The 14,359-nt window shown below is 42.0% G+C and overlaps 1 protein-coding gene across 2 annotated transcripts in view; it reads right to left on the minus strand.

The window, feature by feature from the left end:
* Nucleotides 1-5,815, minus strand: part of fndc3ba (fibronectin type III domain containing 3Ba) — a 96,178-nt gene extending 90,363 nt beyond the window's left edge. The window contains exon 1 of one of the 2 annotated variants that reach the window (XM_023420916.2): nt 5,687-5,815. The gene's annotated coding sequence lies outside the window, so the exon portion shown is untranslated. Of the gene's footprint in view, nt 1-5,227; nt 5,556-5,686 lie in introns of those variants that run through there. The other variant, XM_087177901.1, reaches the window with a different exon arrangement.
* Between the last annotated feature and the right edge of the window lie 8,544 nt (nt 5,816-14,359).

A 14,359-nucleotide genomic window follows, 5' to 3' on the forward strand; every position in this document is an offset into this window, starting at 1 on the left:
GGAGGGAGGGAGGGAGAGGGCGAGAGAGAGCACGCAGGAAAAAGCTGGGAAACGGAAAGCGAAAGCATCGGGCAGCAGATAATCAGCTGCTGTCACGAGATCGGATAGAAAGTTGTTTTGTTTTGTAATCAGATTTTGCACCTACATGTATTTGTTTGCATATAGTGCAGCGATATGTAGACTAAACCCCGTCTGGCCTAAATCCCCGTCCAAGCAAACCAAGATCTTCAACCAAACCTGCACACAATCACTCTGCAACGCCCTCCAACCACTCCATACCATTACTGCAACTTATATATGCTGTGTCACCGTCTGAGTGAGGTCCAGAAAAGTCTGCACAATCCACTTTGTGCATGTTAAGTGGGGTGAAAAAAAAAGCTCAGTCTTATTTACAGCAGGTCAGCATAGCAGCGTCATCATGACATGTAAAAATGCACTGACAAATACAAACGGGAGGAAACACTGCACCAAAACTATTAGTTCTTTAATTGATTAGTTGATTGACAGAATCTTAATCAGCAGCTATTTTGACAACTGCTTCATCTGTTCAGTCATTTTTCACACATCTGAAAATGAGCCGAATATCTATCTGTTGGTCAGATCAAACAACTGGGAAATTACAAAAGGGCATTTTTCTAACTAATAAATCAATAATGAAAACAACCATTGTGGCCCTAACAGTGAATTACATTGATTTTTCTCGGCCCTCCATCTGTTTTTAATGTAAATAAAACGTGGGGTAATGCGAGTTCAGGTTGGTGTACCCTCTAGAGCTGCCCTGCACTCCATCATATGTCAAAGCAGCCGCAGCACAGAGCCTTTTCAAGGCAAACACAGCAGCCTCCTCCACCGCAGGGAGAACCCGCGTGCACGTCCACCGCGCATCATCAGGACACGAGAGGCCAGGGAGACAAGAGGAAGAGAAACCGCAGAAATTCTCCCTCCTGCACTCCAGGTGTCGGCCCCTTGACCTCACAGCAGAAGAACGCCTCCTCGCATAGCAACCCGCCAAGGAGGAAAGGAAAGGAAGAAAAAAAAAAAAAAAAAAAAAAAAACCATCGTCACAGGCAAAACTTGACCAAACCGCACCTTGGCTACAGTGACAGCAAAGGCAGCAATCTTTCTGGGAAGCACACCTGTTGCATTTGGAGAAACAGATGGTGCGAGTGATCGCAGACTTTATATGAACTGCAGACATAGCTGCAGCGCTGCACATAGCAGAGGCTGACCAAATTAATGCGGGGGAAATATTCCGAATATGGGACTACTGCAGCATTTTGAACAGTCAGGATCAGTATACATAAACAGCAATTATGGCTGATTATTTGCAGGCATAGCAAAAAAAATTGCACAGGCCAAAGATATTTCATGTTTTTATTTTCTAAAGCTTCCAGTTCTTATGCACCTGTTTCAACAGCTAAATCGCCGCTGTCCTATACTGACTAGCACTGCAACCAACAATTATTTTCATTATCCACTGATCTGAGGATTATTTTCAGGTTTAATCAATCACTTGTTTGATCTATAAAATGTAGAAAACAACAACAAAAATGCAGCCTTAGGTGATGCCAACTAAACAAACTACGAAAAAATAAAGAAAAGAATTTGAAAATTACTCAATCAGTTTGGAAAATAGTTGCCGACTAAATACAAATAGTCCTTTCGGCTCTAATACTGGCATAAAAAGAGTGTGTGTCTTGAGCCTATCCCCAAAAGTGAATTTTGCCTGATTGCAAATGACCAACCAATTAACAGTATATGTTTTTTTTTTTCTTCTCTCAGACCCATCAATCACATCAATGTCCTTCCAAAAATCAATGTGCACGGGTTTGGCAACAGCAGCTGTAGCTCTACCCAGCATTAAGGCATCAGATCAGCACAGTTAAACGAGCTCCAGCTCCTGGAAAACCAACGTAACAGAGCACAAATGGCTGGAGGTGGTTCATCTGAAAGCTGTCCTGTTGTTCTTCGCCTCTTTCACATGCTCGCTCACACACACACACACACACAGTTTCCAGGTCTGCATTGTCTTGTCTGTGTAACCCTATAGTTGCTCCAGCTTCTCTTCGTGATACACAAGCAGTGTTCAGTAACACTACCCCTCGGATAACATGTTCTAGGTTACCAGTCACACACACACACACACACACACACACACACACACACACACACACACACACACACACAATGGCTAGCATCATCCCGCACCCTTCCCTGACCCCATTTCGACCGGGCGTACCTGAGGGTTTTATTGGACCAACAGCGGAGCCGGTGCAGGTGGGAAGCGGAGAACCCAGATTGGGCCTGAGGTTACATTGAGACAGATGCTCTTGGCATCACGAGTCCTCATGAAACACGGGAACAACTTCCTCATTGCGCTTAGAATAACTTCTCTCAGAGTATTAGAGGCAAACCATATAACACTTAACAATAAAACACAGTCAGTCCATCGAACTCTGGTAACCGCGTGTCATTCTTAGTGTCTGCCTGCCGGGGGAGTCGACAGCAGCAAGTGTTATTGTGCCAAATCAGGGCAACTCTGTCTGCCAAAAGCAAAGCCCAATAAATTGACTTTCAAGTGACATATTTTGACTTCCTGGTCCTCATTAATTCTGCCCTCGTTCAAGCACTTCACTGGAATAAAACAAACTGACAAACTGATTAAGTGGGATCAAACAAAGCGGCTGGAAAGTCACAGTTACCCCCAAGCAGAGGCGATGACGCACCATCGAACTGACCGAGACAAGCGGGTGGGTTGTACCTGTGTGACAAAGCTGTGGTGGTTACAGAACACAGGTCGTTAACTTACATAAAGTGTTACTCAACCCCTTTTGCCTGTTCATGTGAAAGGGAGAAAGCAACAATGGTTTCCCTCCTTCAACCTGACCCCAGTCTAAACACTGTTCTTTCTCTTCCCTTACATAATAAAATAAAGTGTATTCAATTAAAAAAAATAAATACATACACACATTTTATAGATGACAACCCAGAACTAGGGGGGAGGGCAAAAATCACTTGCTTGCAATTGCATCAGTTTGAGTGCAAATCCCTGCTTACATTATGCAGTTGTATAATCTCTAGCACATTCTTGGCTCTCCACACAGCCACAACACAGATATACATTTTGATTTATTTTTTTATTTTTTTAATGTAAAAACTCAAAGACTGTCATTTAAAAATGCTGAAACAATAATTCATCCAAACTTGTTTTAATTGAATCTGCTCTAAATACAAGCTCAACACAAGGGGGGCTTTCGTAACTTTTCAAACGCAGGCCTGTGAGCTTTGTTTACATTCTTATAGTGTATAAACGCTAAAGCCAAAGAGGCTTAACTTACAGAGAACAGTGCTCAGTGATATAAACCTCATTCCGCTTGTGTTAAGGAGGATATGGGTGTAGTGCTTAACCCATGCAAACCCCCCCCCTTTTTTTTTTTTGCTTTGAAAATATGGCTTGAGCTCAGCACCTGGACCTTCCGACGACTCAGGTGGTTCGACCTGCAGCTTACCTCTCTCATTTTATCCTGATCCTTCATTTTGCCATAACTTTGTGCAAAATCCTACAGTAGCTTCAGCATTTGTTTCACATGTAACAGTTATAGCTTGATATGAGCTGCAGGCCTTGATTAATATCCTTGGCTGAAACCAAAGAAAGAAAAACGTCCTGGGGGCTGCAGAGCAGGGCTTCCCCGAATCTGAAATCCTATCTTACCTGTTAAGTAACTGATGACTGAAGGGTCAGATTTAGAAATGTGAAATTTCAGAGGAGCAAATCGCCTCCTTTCAACCCAAGAAGTTATGTTAAAATGCATAAGTGTCACAGGACTGTTCATGGCCTTCAAAAAAAAAAAAAAAGAAGCTTGATGCTAAGACTTTTTGATGCCCCTGACTTGTGGCAACAAAATAAATTGCCCATTCATGCACCACAGGGAGAATTCCTTTACAACCATAAACACACCTTTTCAGCTGGTAGCCGATCCCTTCAACCCCCAACCCACTAGACCCCCCCCCCAAAAAAAGCCGGATATCAGTTTTTCACAGAAAAAAAATTGCATGGCCACATCAGCCTTTCACCAAAGGAATGTCATCTGACGTCATCTATTTGGGATCGGATTTCTCCTTCTCTCTCCCCTTGAAAAAGTAAAGCTGTGTGTATGCGTGTGCGCGCGCGCATGTGTGCGTGTGTGTGTGTGTGTGTGTGTGTGTGTGTGTGTGTTAGGTTATTTTTTCCCCTAGCCTATATTCTCCAACGTGCCCACTGGATCCAGAGCCCACAGCATGAAGAGGAGGGGGGGTTCGATTCCCAAATCATAGCCCCAATTATACCCCCCCCCTCCCCCTCCACCACTTATGCATGACAGCATGACAATTAACCACTCAGTCCTGTCATTAACTGTTTAAAAAAAGGAGGCACAAGTCATCTTTTGCATCTTAAAATGTCCAACCTCTTTCTGCCACACATCCCTCCTGCCCTCTGCCTGATGACTTCACAAAAAGACAGAGTTTAATACAAGTATTTGCCTTTTTTTCGTCTATTTTTTGTTTTGTTTTGTTTAAATGGAGGTACGTGGAAGGCTGATAATCGATCGTTTCAAGCTGGAGACCAATGTTTGATTTCCACGTCTGCATCAGAGAGAGGCTGAGAGAGAGAGAGAGAGAGAGAGAGAGAGAGAGAGAGAGAGAGAGAGAGAGAGAGAGAGAGAGACAGAGAGAGGCTGAGAGAGATTTGTCTGTCTTCCCTGCACAAACAGACACGTAGTCGTTTCTGAGAGAGAGAGAGGGAGAGAGGGAGAGGGGGAGAGAGAGAGAGAGGGAGAGAGAGAGAGGTAGACACACTGGCTGGAAGGAATGCTAGGATATGCTGGAGTTGAGATTTTTTTTTTCCTCTTTCTCCAAAGCCCTTTTCCTGCATTCTGCAGCCGCACACAACCTCTACATAAAGTCGCTATAACACAGCACCTTGAACGCCTCACAGCAGCTACTCAACGCATTAGAAGCCCTCTATAGTGTCAATTCAATGATTTCGCAACCACCCTCTCTGTCAAATCTGACTGCCTCAGCATCTTCCATTTCCAAGTTATTTTCCAGCTATAAAAGTGCTCATTTCCTGATTTTGAGCAGCTACAACACAAGCGACTATTTCAACAATGCAGGTCGCAGCGCAACAGCCGCAATTTGTTGCAGAAATAAGCCAAAGAGAGAAGGTTTTCTCCTGTTGCGCACTCACTCCATCTGAAGTCCTCGGAGACAAAAACACATTCTTTCGTGAAAGCTGAGAAATCGGGACCACAAAAGAGGCAGGCTCCAAAACGCACAGCCCGACACAGTGACTCGACTGCTGTGAAAGACTATAAGGCGACAGTCCCCGCTGCTTTGCCTTTTCCTTGTTGTTTCAAAATGAACGGGAGAATTTGCCCAAAAAGTTTCGATTCACCCCCCTCCGCAGCGGTGAAGCAGTTTTCCTTTTTCCTTTGCGCTGGCCAAGTGGCCCAGACTGCCGGCGTCAGCGCTCAGCTCTCCAAACTCACACACACACACACACACTCACACACACTCACACACAGCACACATACACACAGGCAGACACGCACTTCTAAAACTTTTTTCCAACATCGACTCCTTCGGTCTCCGCTCCCGTTACTTCGCGGACTGGTTGGTACCGTGAAAGAAGTGTAAAAGAACTCACCTCGCTGCAATAAAATAATCTTCAAACAGACGGGGCTGCGCGTTTTTTTATTCCCAGGGTCGGGTCTTGCCTGTCTGCTGGCGCGGCGCAACGCGTTCTGGGAGACTCCGCCATGTCAATCAAAACGCGACGCACATGGAGGTTAGAGCCCGCCTCCTTTTTTTCCTTTTTTTTTTTTTTTACCGTAATCCACGGTGCGCACTGAAAAAGCCAAAACAGTGAGAGAGCAGCTGCGCCCTCACCTTTGTGACAGAGGCAATTAACACAGTTGTTGACAGTGATTTCAGAACGACTTCGCGTGCTTACAACACGACACAACAATGAGTAGGTCTATTACATAACACGCTATGTTAACATTTTATTGTCTGGGTGCAGGCCACTGACGATAAGGTAAAAACTAAGGTGCACAGAAAAAGAGTCCCAACCATCACCAAAAATTATACATATAGAATATGTTTGTTTGTTTATTTTTTAGAAAAATGATAAATGTAGCTTCAGGTATTACATAGCAGTTGTTGTGTCCTTGGAATATCTCTCCTGAAGGGGAACTCTTCTGCAAATAAAAGCAAAGCTGAATCCAGTTGAGGCTGGTTTATTTTATCTTTCATGATGACACAGGATATCTTCATCCTGCAGCAGTGTCCTGTGTCACCTAGGCTGCACTGGCCCCTTCGTATCCATTCTCAAAAACCAAAAAAATAAATGTCAATATTATATAGAAAAAGAACTTTATAATAATAATAATAATCAAAACAAATAAATAATAATAATTGTGAATAATCACCACCAATCATCAATAAAATGTTTCCTACAGACATAACAAATGCTAAATTTCTGTCTATAGCAAGTCAAAGCACCTCAAAAACAACTTAGACAACAGATCAAAGTCCCTCTATTGGCTGCACTGAAACCTGGCATCCCACAGCTGACGGGTCCAAGGGTTACAAGTCCAACACTGGTGCTTAAAAAATAAAAAAAAATAACAGCATGACCTTATGTATGTAATCAAGATAAAAAATAATCAGTGAAATCAGTGGTGAATTTGGTGCACATATGTGTTGAAAAGAACCACACAACCTCATGTTTACTCTTCAGGACAAGAGATAATACAAATACTAGATTGCATCTGGCCATGTAGCTGTATATCCATTCAGCTTCCCTCCTCTGGGTGCATGACAGCACAGCTACATGTATATACAGAGTAGTTTTATCTGTGGGGGAGATTATTTGGGCGTGTTGAGACATTAATGCAGACGCTGCCAAACACATAATTTGAATAGCTGCATTAAAAACCCACATAGCCAACATTTGTTGGAAGGACCAACTATACTTTTCCTAAGATGATTTCAAGTGCATTCTAAATTTGAAATAGGAGTAAAATTACAGATCAGATGCCATATAATTTAGAAATATTCAACATGCAGAGAATTCTTTTTTGCCACTTCATAAGAGATTGGATGCATTCACGGTCTGGGACTGATGACTACTAAGAGTTGAATTCCAGTCAACAGAAAATAGCCTATATATAAAAGTGAATCATTCACTGCACGGTAAGTTCCTCATTAAAGTCAGTGAGAGCCAGTGCCAGAACTGAATTTCTCAAATTTAAGCTCCCAGACAGAAAAATGTGAGGAATCCTTCAGTAGACATGACAAAGCATTTAGTCCATTTAGTTGTTGCTTACTTTTTAGTTTTATATTACATCGACATAACTGCAAGCTGCATAAGGAACATGTGCAGACAGTACAAGAACAAGCAGTTAAATGAACAACAGGGCTTCCGTCCGTTATGTACTTGTTTGTCTCCAACAAGTAATCGACCTCTTTCTTTGCTGTAGTTTCAAGCAAGTAGACTCAGCCAAATACACTCATTGCCCCTGAGTTCTAGATTTTTCTCTGCTGGCATACACACACACACACACACACACACACACACACACACACACATACACATTCCTGCAAGTGCGCTAAGAAAACAGCCACTGGTGTAATTCTAAGCCAGTAAAAGAATGGCCCTGGACCAGGACAGTGTGCCTGTAAGGAATTAAATTCAATTCCATTCAATTCAATAAACACTAATCATCCTCAAGGGGCAGCTGATATGGCAGGCAGAAAAAATCATGCTCTCACACCAAGAATACAACTCTGGTACAGTATGCAGAGGGCACACACAGACTGTGGAGCCCCCTAACTGCAGAAACAGTGCATAATACCACAGGAGAAAACTGGGTTCACTCCACTTCTCATTTATGATATGTATTCAATAAGGTTTAATTGTCTAATCAATTATTATTTAATCCACTTTCTTCTTTGTTTATCATTGTCTTCCACATACACGTGGTTGCATCTGGAAGCTACCTCGCAGTCGGTGCCATATATACTCTGGGGAGAGGATCTTCTCCTATAATATATGTGCTTTCATTTTATGATAAAGATTTTTACTGTGACATATTACATTTTCTTGCTCTTTGAATTATCTTTGAATTCATTTTTCTTTTCCAATACCATGTTCAGCACAGAGGGGAAAACTACACAGATATTTATGCCGTTTTCAGTTTAACATCAGAACTGAGTCTTTTTTTAACCTGTCACCAACAACAGTCTCCATTAATTCATCATTACAGATGGAATTCCAGTTGAGAAACTTTTTTTTTTTTTTTTTACCAAATGTTAATGGCTGATTTTTGGCTAATCCAGTTAATTAAATCCCTAACAAGTTAAGCTACTTCATCACATTGATCCAAAAAATCCAATAGTGCCATAAAGCAGTCCTGCTTATTGATTTGCAACACTGCCCTCACTGGCCTATAGCACAACTGGAGACATTAAAGGAACAGTTACTGCGGTATTATATAGCAAAATCGGTGCCAGTTTACCCTGTAGTCTATTGTGTGTGATAGATGCAAAGTGAAGCTTGGCTTTGTCACTGGACCAAATGTACGGATCTGCTGGCCTCAGCATCTCTTATCGCTAATGAGATGTTAGCTTCACTTCCACTGAATATTCCCACTATTCTACTATTTATGAAGTTATTAGCTGTTCAATTGTTTCACCATATAGCTGCAAATGGATACAGTATTATATTGTGAAATAGTACAGTTAAAGCATGTGAAGTAATCATAGCGTTCTTAATTGTGAAATATCACAGTTAAATCTTGTGAAATCTTGCAATAATATGCTAACCCTTGTTTTGCCAAAAACTGGACCTGCACATTTGATGAACATAAGAAATACCGAAATTACCATAAAGATTGTTATTACACCAATCACAGACGCTGAGCATGCAAACCCCCATTGTATTTAACCAGGTTTTACATTACTCTTGTGTTTTAAACCCTTTAACAATCTTTTTAATCCTACTAAATTTCACCCATTATAAAAAAAAAAATGTATATACCCTAAATGGACAACATACGCTGGGAGTTCATGTTCATGTTTGTAGGAATGTTCTTGAAAATGAAATTTTCTTCCACATTATAGCCAAAATACAGCTGTGTGTGTGTGTATGGGCCATCAAGTGGATATAAACAACAACAGAGAATCCGCTCAACACGATATTTATAGTTGACAAAACTCATCAGTAGCTTTGGATCAAATGTGAATATCCAATTCAAAGTTGCAGTTTTTCCCACCAGTTTAAAGATGCCTTGTTTATACTCGCTTTAAACTCTGATTTATAAAGCCATTTCTTGTGAACACTAACAAGATTCATCTATATTTATGACTTTGTCCCATATTGATCTCCACTGTGTGATATGTGTTAATTATGTATTGTGTAGATGTAGATAAAGAGAAGCAGATGGGTTAGGGAAGGGCTAAGAAACTTTTAACCAAGTGAAAAGTGAATTGTGCAACAAAGGGGCTGTAACTGAATATCACGAAGATGTTAGCTCGATTTTGTCCAGTGGAAAGTGTGCATGTGGGAGTGGTGGACCGTCAGAGTGTGAATTTTAAATAACCCTGCAGAGTTGGACAAACCTGTGAACAAAGCCAAAGTGGGGCAACCTTGAGTGACATATTAGACCTTTACAGACAGCCAGTCACATTAGATTAGATCTGTGGAGGGGAGGGTGGATGAGGAAAGACTGGAGGGAGCAGATCTTGGAACAGCGATGCAGCTATTTCCCCCTGTATGTCAGGGCCAGGCCTCCACAACCACCAGATGTTTACCACCAACCCAGCTGCTTTCTCTCTCCCTATGTCTCTGTGTCTCTCATGCTCAGATTTCTCTCTCTCGCTCTCTCTCTCAGGCTCTTTAAAGCAAGCCCTCCCTGTAATCATGCACACTCAGTTCACCAGAGGTCTTTGAAGTAAGTGGAATACGTCCAGCCATATGATAGCATGTACTCTATATTCTTATAGCAGAGAGAAGGCAGAGAAGAGAAAGCGGGAAAAGTGTGGTTTTCTAGATGTTAATTATGTCCCCCCCTTTCCCTCCGTCCCCCGCTCCACTCTTACATGAATGTGTGTATTTGTGCATGCAGTTACGTGTGTGTATGTTGTGTCTACAGAGGGCGTGTGCGTGCATATGTTCACTAGAAAGTGGAATGAAACGCTGCTCTGGGGCACCAGGTGACGGATGATAACGGGCGTCTGGCAGTGGAGAAAAGGTTGATGGAACATGATGGTGCGTGCATGTGTGGTTGTGTGTGTGTGTGGTTGTGTGTGTGTGTGTGTGTGTGTGTGTGGTTGTGTGTGTGTGTGTGTGTGTGTGTGTTTGTGTGTATGTGTGTATGTGTGTTTGTGCATGTGAGGTACTTCCGCCCATAGATGTGGGGATGGAATTTGGCTCATCATGAGTTCAAAGGAGTCAACCCAAAGCTCTGTGCACACCTACAAGAGCAGACATGCCTCCCTTTTCTCTTTCTCTCTCTCCTTGTCTCTGTCTGTTTGTCAACCTCTCTCTACCCCCTCCCCAACCCTCTTTTTCTCTTTTTTCCTTAGGTTCTGCAAGACAGCTGGTGGGACCATCAAACACTTCACCTATTTTCTGTAATGTTTGTGTGTGTGTGTGTGTTTGTGTGTGTGTGTGTGTGTGTGTGTGTTTGTGTGTGTGTGTATGTGTGTGTGTGTGTGTGTTCGTATGTGCATGGTCTGAATTGTGCATTTCATTGGAATAGATAGGAGCCTGTGTGTGTGGAAAAAGACAGGAATATAAGATGGAAGGGATCTGGGATGTAATAATCTGCTGTGATTCTATCACTTATTACAATAAAAACAGTTTACAGTTTAATTATATTACATTAGTAATCTGCTTTACATTTTGTTACATTACATTACAAACATTCTATTCCAATTTAAATCACAAACAAGTTGAAAATTATGCGGAACATATACTTTTTTCGCGGCATGCTTATGTGCTGACATAGTACACAAGACAAACTGCAATGTTAGAATAAAAATGAAAACAAATAAACATGAAATGTAACAAAATTCTCCGAGTGGAACTCTTCTTTGGCATCAAAACCATGTTTGGCGTGTTTTGTAATGTGCTGTAAATGAAAAGGTCATAATATTGTTATAGTATATTAATGTTGTATTTGTGTAATGTTATTATTGATTAAAGCTACATATCGTCACCTTCCTAAAATAATGGCCTAAGTCATGTTTTGACAAAAATGTTTTTTTTGCCTAAATCACCCCCTCATGATGCTGGCCACCTCTGGTAAAATCGCCTGAATCCTCAGTTGAGGGGAACATGCAATTCTACCCCCGGTTGTATAATGGCCTATGTCAAAAGTGTGACTCTTTTGTTGAGTTTTTTGTGTTTCCTGAAAAACCTGAAAAAATGACTTAGGCCATTATTTTAAGAGGGTGTCGATATGTAAGAGTTGAAATTGTCTGACTTTGGTGCCCTCCAGTGGTAGTAAGAAGGAAGAAAATATATAGGCAGCGCTGGACCACATGCAGACCTGAGAGGAGACTGAGAAGAGTGGGATAAATGTATTGGATGTTTTCACCACGATCGTTTCATTTCCTCGTGTTGCCGTCACAGAATAATTTGAAAAAGATGCTGTGATCACCTAACAAGACTAGGAGGCTACAGCCATGCTAGCAGCTTTGTGAGGCCGCACATGCACAGTGACGCTGAGAGTTAAATGCTAAGGTTATGATGCTAACAGGCTGACGTTTAGAGGTGTTTTTCTTTGGGGAAGCAAAATTGAATTTTTTTGAACCTGATGATGGTGCTAGATGAAAACAGAGGGGGATATGGAAGGTCTCGCAATTCAAGTGAACATTAATTTCTGCATCAAAGTTTATTCAACCAATACTTAAAAAATGTTAACCTCATGTTGCTGCTGAAAAAGACCACCTAAGTCACTTCAGAGATTTATCCTCTGGGGACAATGAATGTCTGTACATTATATAAATAAGTGAAATCTTTGATGTGGCGGTGGAGCAAAGGTCAGCAGTGTCATGGGATTCATCATCTTGGGAACTTGGATATCTGTATTAAATTCCATGACAATCCATTTAATGGTTGTTGAGATGTTTCACTCCAAACACAAAATTTGAACCCCATGGTAGCAATAGAAGCAAAGTCAGGGGATAACCAAAAGTAAGTAGAATTCATCCTCTGAGTACCATGCATGTCTGTACAAAATTTCATGGCAATCCATCCACTAGTTATTTCGGTCTGGACCGAAGCCGCGAACTGACCGACCAGCTGACCAACACTGGCGTCTCTACAGCCACACCTCTGGCATGGCTAAACAGTCTGCACATAGTCACTTTAAATATTTGGTATTTTATTTGGCATATATCTGGTATCTGTGGTATGTCTGGAACAAGCAGGACACCTGATTCTAAATCCCTCTGTGCCCAAGCACATCTCTCTGTCTCGCTTTGATAAGATGAATTGCTTCCAGTTGCTTCCTCTTGCTTTTCAGGACTTTTTCCACGCAGCTTTATCCGAAGCTCATGTTTCTGGTATCACTGGTATGTCTGGAACAAATAAGAAACTCCACCTAATTCAAGACCCTTCAGTGCCCAAGCACATCGCTCTGTGCTGTCGCTGCTTTTCTCTCTTTGATAAGATAAATTGGTTCCAGTTGTTTTCCTCACTATTTTCCGGGGGGGGTTTCCAGTCAGCGTTTTTATCTAAAGCTCCGTGTTCGGGGGGGGGGGGGGGGATCTGTGTTTGTTCTAACGCTGGCGATCGTGTCATGTGTTCCTACTTACAAAACACCTTCCAGTCATGACATCACATCGTGTGACATCACGCGCTGGCCGGGTCACACCACCATTGGGTGGTGGGTGTTGTCAATCGGGACAGTGGAATGTCGGTGACTCAAGGCGGTGGGACAGGGATCTGGTTGGCTAATCGCTTTGTCCTTGACATTTGTGGAAAACAAGCGGAGTGCCATTTCAAACAATGACCAGTCAACTCTGACCTTCGATGGGAGGCAAATTGCTCATGTACAAATCACAACAAGGTGGCATGCCAACTATTACACCATTCTCAGGACAATCATTGCTTTCAGAACAATAAACCCCAACAGAAACTGCTGCCAAACTTCACCTTTGATTTGCCGTGAATTACATCCTTACGAAGGATGTACGAGGTATTTTTGTTTTTTTAACTGCCACATAAACACATTGATGTTAAGTATAAGCATGGGAACCAGGACATGTGATGGTTTCATCCCAATACAAACTCGTACCTGATATTTATCAGTCCGAGCTTCAAAAACATAGATGATCACAACCTTATGTACTTTTACATATAAGTTGAATTTTGACACATGAGGACTGAGGATCGAAAAGCCTTTATTTTTGGATCAGGTATTAGTTATTTCAGACAAATGTTTGAAAAGGTTTCAGCTCCTCATTTGAAATAATATTAGTGATTTAAAAACACAACTCTTACTCTAGGTGCTCTGTGGTCACCGTGCCATGTGTTTGGTAGCTGTGTGGTGAGGGCAGTGAGGAAGAAAAGGGAGAGGATGAAGAACATGGCACTAGTGAAAAGGTTAGTAATGCCAGATGGTGCCTGCCCAGTAAGATTACTGGTAGGAAGCAGCACGGGAGAAGTATCCAGTGGCAACAGCTCCAAGGTAGAAGTAGTAGTAAAGAGACCCAGGCCAACATAGTGTAGCATTGATGTCAGTGTAAGCAGGATGGAGAAGGTGTAGGCCGACAGAGATGAGAGTGTTCATACTGTATAGTAGCACATTAGCGGACCGGTGTTGCAACCAGTATTGGTACGTTCCCCAGCTGGGACAGCAGAGAGTCTGGAAAGTCACAGAGTTGAATTGTGTACATGAACATGCAATAGACTATGACATCTACAAAACAAGGTAAAATCCCGTGACTGAGAGATTCTCAGTCACCTCGGGATCATTGGTTGTGGTTAGCTTGGGAATCTCCTGAATGGGTTTTCTGCCAAAAGAACAAACAACAGTGTGCCACACTCACCAGAGACTTCCTGTTCTGGCCCATGTTTGTCATGACAACAGTGACGCCAGTCACAGTGATTCAGTACAGAGCTGCTTACGTCATGTAAGCCAGTCACAGCCCAAGCCATGCTGGTGTGAGAACCCTCAATCAGCTAAACTTGCATCAACTCATTTCCTGCACTTGAAGAGAAAACAAACCTCAGCTGTTTAAAAAAAAAGCAGATAAAGCATGGTACGAAAAAAAAAATACAACAAATATTTTCATTACATGTACC

Source organism: Seriola lalandi, unplaced genomic scaffold, assembly GCF_002814215.2.
Source record: "Seriola lalandi dorsalis isolate HSWRI2012SDOR001 ecotype SW California unplaced genomic scaffold, Sedor1 jcf7180002054660, whole genome shotgun sequence".
NCBI classification, from domain to species: domain Eukaryota; kingdom Metazoa; phylum Chordata; class Actinopteri; order Carangiformes; family Carangidae; genus Seriola; species Seriola lalandi.